The sequence below is a fragment of the Crocuta crocuta genome, unplaced genomic scaffold, assembly GCF_008692635.1.
Source record: "Crocuta crocuta isolate KB4526 unplaced genomic scaffold, BGI_CrCroc_1.0 scaffold128, whole genome shotgun sequence".
Classification (NCBI taxonomy): domain Eukaryota; kingdom Metazoa; phylum Chordata; class Mammalia; order Carnivora; family Hyaenidae; genus Crocuta; species Crocuta crocuta.
Window position 1 is genome coordinate 4,767,191 of NW_027532232.1, and position 5,503 is coordinate 4,772,693.

At 54.4% G+C, this 5,503-nt stretch overlaps 1 long non-coding RNA gene across 1 annotated transcript; it reads left to right on the plus strand.

Moving 5' to 3' along the window:
* The first annotated feature begins 276 nt into the window (after positions 1-276).
* LOC144242974 (uncharacterized) lies at positions 277-2,557 on the plus strand. The gene is made up of 4 exons (XR_013338507.1): positions 277-751; positions 1,656-1,826; positions 2,068-2,121; positions 2,254-2,557. It is a non-coding gene; the product is annotated as an uncharacterized LOC144242974 (long non-coding RNA).
* Positions 2,558-5,503: the final 2,946 nt, after the last annotated feature.

The window sequence follows — 5,503 nt, forward strand, 5'->3', positions numbered from 1 at the left end:
GAGAGACAGGAAGGCCGGAAGCCGCCCCTCCCTCCTCCCACCTTGACCAGAGAAAATGTGCCCCAGGGTACCCCAAGCTGACGTGAAAGGAGAATCGCTGATTCTTTTTGGTGCCTAGCACAATGCCTGGCCGTAGCAGGTGCTCAGTAAACATGTTGAGTGAATAAACACATGAGATTAAGGAGAATGAACAATTCCAGAAAACTAGACATAGGGAAATGTCTCAATTTTCAAGAGGGGAAAAATGAGAGTAAGAGTTTCATAAATTACCACCTCTAAATTACTGTCTCTAGTGAAATTCTAGAAGACAGTGGGAGCCAACTTAAAATTAACAGGGGGGGAAAAAATCAAACACCGAAATAGTTAATTTCTGTTTTGTTCAATTGCACTGGTGTTTGACTCCGTTGATTACAGCTCTTCTTCTGCCTGTGTGTGGGTTGGGTCCAGTGGGCTGGAAGGGATTCAACAACCAGGTTCAGAGCCTGCCGTTGGGGACCGATGCCACCCAGGCGCTGGTGCCGTGCCATGGCGTTGTTCCTTGGCCAGCCCCTGTCTAACCTGTTGTCATCAACCACATGAATGACGATGGCCCTAGACGGATGACATGCGAGGTAATACGTTGTGAGAATCAGGAAGGCGCTAGAGATTTACAGCATGGGCTCATCTCGCCTCACCCGGGTCCTCGATTTCACTGTCTACTATGTATCTTTGGAGACAAGTTGCTTACAGTGCTTGAGCCTCAGTTTCTCAGGTAAAATGGGCATAACCCGAGTATCCGTTTTTGTAGCAGGTTGAGGGGATTAAATGTGAAGCCATGCAGAGAGTTGGTTCAGCCTGGCTCACTAAAGAGCCCTGTAAAAGCTCTTTAAAAACATCAAGGCTTTCGGGGCGCCTGGGTGGCTTAGTCGGTTAAGCGTCCGACTTTCGCTTAGGTCATGATCTCGCGGTTCGTGGGTTCGAGCCCCGCGTCGGGCTCTGTGCTGACTGCCAGCTCAGAGCCTGGAGCCTGTTTCAGTCTGTATCTCCCTCTCTCTCTGACCCTCCCCTGCTCGCGCTGTCTCTCTTTCTCCTAGGAAAAAAAAAAAAAACCATCAAGGCTTTGGCAAGAACAGCAGATTGGGGGGGGCTTGGAGCCCAGCTAGCCCCGCCCCAGGGAACTGTTGCTTCCAAGGGCCCCACTAGTGTAGGGGTGAGTGAAGGGCAGTGATTAGAAACGTGGCTTAGTAGGTGTCCCTGTTGGGGGTGCTCCCCTGGGGTCAGAGAAGTAACAGGAAGGCTGACCAGTCTGCACCCAGCCCACCCTTGAAATGGAGCGCGTCTGCCCGGCCAGGCGGTCACCGGCGCTCAAATGTGGTTGAAGCACAGGCCGTTCCACGTACCCAGCAGCCCCCATCCCGCCACCAGACTGCAGTCCCCAGCTACCCCGAAGGAACTCGATTCTTTGGGCTTTTTACTCAGGGCATCCTCTGTGATTGTGAAAGTCGGGAAGAACAAAGAGGGGTTTTACTGAGGTCTGCGGTTCTAACTGAAGCCAGCCCTCGGGAGCCTGGTCTTTGGCCCACGGAGGATGGTTACCACAGTCTGAATCAGATCCAACATTTTAAAACCGGGCGAGTTCACATTAAAATTCTGGCTTTTCTTAAAATACCGAACAGCAGCAGCAGGTCCGGATCCCTCCAGGCCACAAGTGCCCGTCCAAGCGGGACACAATCTCAAGTGTGCCCCGGTCCCCACCGCTCCCTAGTGCCCACCAGCCCCTTGAACACCTGTTTGCAACCTCTGACCTTGAAGGTCCTTCAAGTCTCCAGCCAACCTGCGATTTCCAGGTAGGATGCCCTCGTAACAGCCAGGGAGAGGGAGGATTCAGGGTTCCTATACACTCGTGACCGAGGCTTCAGTTTTTGATCCAACCTGGGCTGAGCTCACACTTCCTTTTTATATAGAAGAAAAGCCAGAAAGAATACAGAGCGCTCCTTTCCCAGAAGATTCCTTCTGCAGGCAATTTCCAGAAAGGCCCCCTTCTCCAGTTTACTAACAAGTGGTCCTTTGTCCTCCTCTCGGCCACAGGATCCCCGTAATCTAAGGTGGGAACACACGGAACTAGGAAGTCTCAAGTGCAAGGTGAGCGAAGGAAGCCAGTGGGGAGGAGGGGACGGCGGAGCCTGGTCGACCCAGGGATCTGGTTCTTCAGTAATTCATTCTAACTTGTCACTGTGTGCTTGGCCCTGGCCTCCCCCACCCCTCCCCCCCCAGCTCACGTTAGCATTCCCAAGCCCCGGGCCAGGCACAGCCAGCCAACCGTCATGTGGAAACTACATGGATTTAAAGGAGAGCCGCCTTACCTTCGTCAAGGTGCCACAGGATGCATTTTAAATACCTGGGATTCGGGGCGCCTGGGTGGCTCAGTCAGTTGAGCGTCCGACTTCAGGTCATGATCTCACAGTTTGAGTTCAAACCCCGCATCAGGTTCTGTGCTGTCGGCTCGGAGCCTGGAGCCCGGAGCCTGCTTTGGATTCTGTGTCTCCCTCTCTCTCTGCCCCTCCTCCCTACTCACCTTCTGTCTGTCTGTCTTTCTCTCAAAAATAAAGATTAGGAAAAAAAATAAATAAATACCTCAGGATTCACACTCCTAGGAATCAAGGAGCTACAGTAATGTGAGCTCTCAGGGATAAATCCCTTCGCCCCAGTGGATAGGATCTTGGGAACACCTGTGAGAACACTTGTAACTAGTTGCTGACATTTTGTGCTGTGATGGGCTCAGGGGCGGGCTGGTTGAGGCCCATACCCTTCACCCCAGGGCCCATCCACATCAAAAGAAGAGGGAGGGGGAGGGGAAGGCATCTGTGCTTCCTCAGGGCCAGGACACTGGGACACAGGCATGGGGAGAGGTCACCGCGCAGCTCCGGGGACCCGCGTGGTTTGTGCTAAAGAAGCCAGGTGAAGCCCATTCTTCTCCCGTGGAGTCCCTGGAACGTTCTGTGAGCTTCTTTAACAAGATCCCCATTTAATTTTTTTTTTTTTAAGTTCTAGTATTTCCCAAGTCAAATTATCAACAGAATTCAACTATATTTTGTTAAAAATTTTTTAACATTTATTTTTGAGAGACAGAACCTGAGTGGGGGAGGGGCAGAGAGGGAGGGAGACACAGAATCCGGAGCAGGCTCCAGGCTCTGAGCTGTCAGCACAGAGCCCAACACGGGGCTCAAACTCATGAAACGGTGAGATCATGACCTGAGCTGAAGTCAGACGCTTAACCGACCGAGCCACCAAGGTGCCCGTAACAGAATTCAACTTTAATGGAGCATTTATTAATCTTTAGAAATATTCTTTGAACACATCTTGGGAAATGCTGGGGCCTTAGAACACTAGTTCTGAGTTTGTTTCAACTTGCCAATTTTATGGCCCTATGCCTTTGGGCAAATTTAATTTTTTTTAACGTTTATTTTTGAGAGAGAGTGCGCGTGCACACGAGCAAGTGAGCACATGAGTGGGGGGAGGGGCAGAGAGAGGGAGACGGAGAATCCAAAGCAGGCACCAGCCTATCAGCACAGAGCCTGACGTGGGGCTCTAGCCCACGAAGCAGATCGTGACCAGAGTTGAAATCAAGAGTCGGATGCTTAACTGACTTGAACCACCCCAGCGTACCTGGGCCAATTATTTAATCTCTCTGGCCTCCATATTCTTCATTACGTGATACAGGTCATAATATCTGCCCTGTCTTCATTTCAGGGGTGAAATGTGATTGTTATTTGGGGACTTCTGAAAACTGATACTAGGCCCCACTCCGGCTGGATCTGATTCAGTACGCCAGCACGGGGGTCCACCAAAAATCTGCATTTTATACAGACCCAAACCCTACATTTGGGGTCTATCTCATCCGCACAAGGCAGGGTCAGGGGCCCCATCCTGGCCCATCACAACAGGTGTGAGAGGCAAAAGCATAAGCTCTTCCCATGTACGTGGAGAAGGCGTCGAGCTTAGCATTTCAGAGCCCAGCAGAGCTTTGGTCTGGTGTCCCACGGTCTGTCCTCTTACGTACTGGGAATCGCATCCTTCAGTTCGCACACGGCTGGGTGAGAGACAGTCACCGACGACAGGGGTGCGCCTTTGCCAATGAGAACTCCAAGCTTGGGCCTTGCAGCGCCCGCCCCACCCGCAATGGCCACACCACTGCCCGGGGTCCCCGGCAGTCATAGTAGCCACGGAGTTAGGGCACTCGCCCAGACTCACACGGCTGCGGGGCCGAGTCCGCTTGCATTAAGGCTTTGGTAACAGCACGTGCCAGGCCCTGGACGCCTGGCAGCCCCGCGGTCAACGGCCCGCGTCTTCGGCCCTCCGGGCTCGGTGCTGGGTTCTCTGCTCCGCTCTCCCCAGGTTTTATGTGCCTCTGGGAGAGACTGAGGTACTGAACGTTCCTCAAAGTTGTGCACACCACACAAACAACAGGTTCAACCGATCCCGTCCCTGTTTCTGCCAAGTGAGAGCTGCAGGGAAAAGCCAACAGGTGACGGGCACAGGAGACATGCCCGGAGCAGACGCTGAGTCTACAGCAGACCGGCTGTAAAGAGCCATTTTTGAGACGCTCGGGCACCTGTGATTGTGTGCTGGGTACTGGATGGGATCATGGGCTTTGGTGGCTGTGCTGAGGTGCAGGGTGGTTCTGTGCGAAGGGCATTCTCAGGTCTGCAGCGGTGAAACAGAAAGGAAGGGGGACGGAAGGATAAAGAAGATACGGCAAAAGCCTGGTGACTTGTTTTAGGTGGGTGATGAGCAAATCCACACGGCCCTGTGTGCACCCACTAGACCGGAAGCCCCCGGAAAAGCAGCACTTGGTTCTTTAGCCGGAGGGGTTTGCTTCTTCAAGCCCCACACCCACCACCTCTGAACCGGAATGTTCTGGTATCAGGTCCCTGAGCGGGGAGGCCCGCTCCTTCTCCTAGTGGAAGAGGACACAGAGGTGGGTGCAGTGCACCTGCTGCTGCACTGGCCACTCAGAACTTACCAGAGCACCACCGCCCTCCCACGGCTCCCACCGCCAGGGCCACTGGGCTGGAAAGCGGTCAAGGCCCACCCCTGCCCAAGACCCGCTTCCTGGCGCCCTCCCGGCACCCCACCCCTGCCCCGCAATCACGTGTCACTCCAGAACTGTCGACCTCCTCACTTCTGTGTTAGTCACGTCAGGAGCAGGCGAGTGGAGGAATGAGGCTCCCCTCACGCACACATCCCCCAGACCTCCATGTCGGGGCTGCGCCAGCGCCTGCCCCGTCCCCCCCACCCAGGCCCCCCCAGTGCTGGGGACAGTCTCCTCAGCCTCCAGCCCTGTCCTCCACACAACCAGGAGCACAGACCGCCGATGCCCCCCACCTCCATCAGGACACCCCACTCCCCAAATGCTGGGGGGGGGGTCTGCGGCAATGGGCACCTGTAGGATGGCCCGCCCTCCCCATCCTCAACTCAACCCAGGCTCCAGGATGGAGCGGATGTTCTCTGACACAGTTACGGG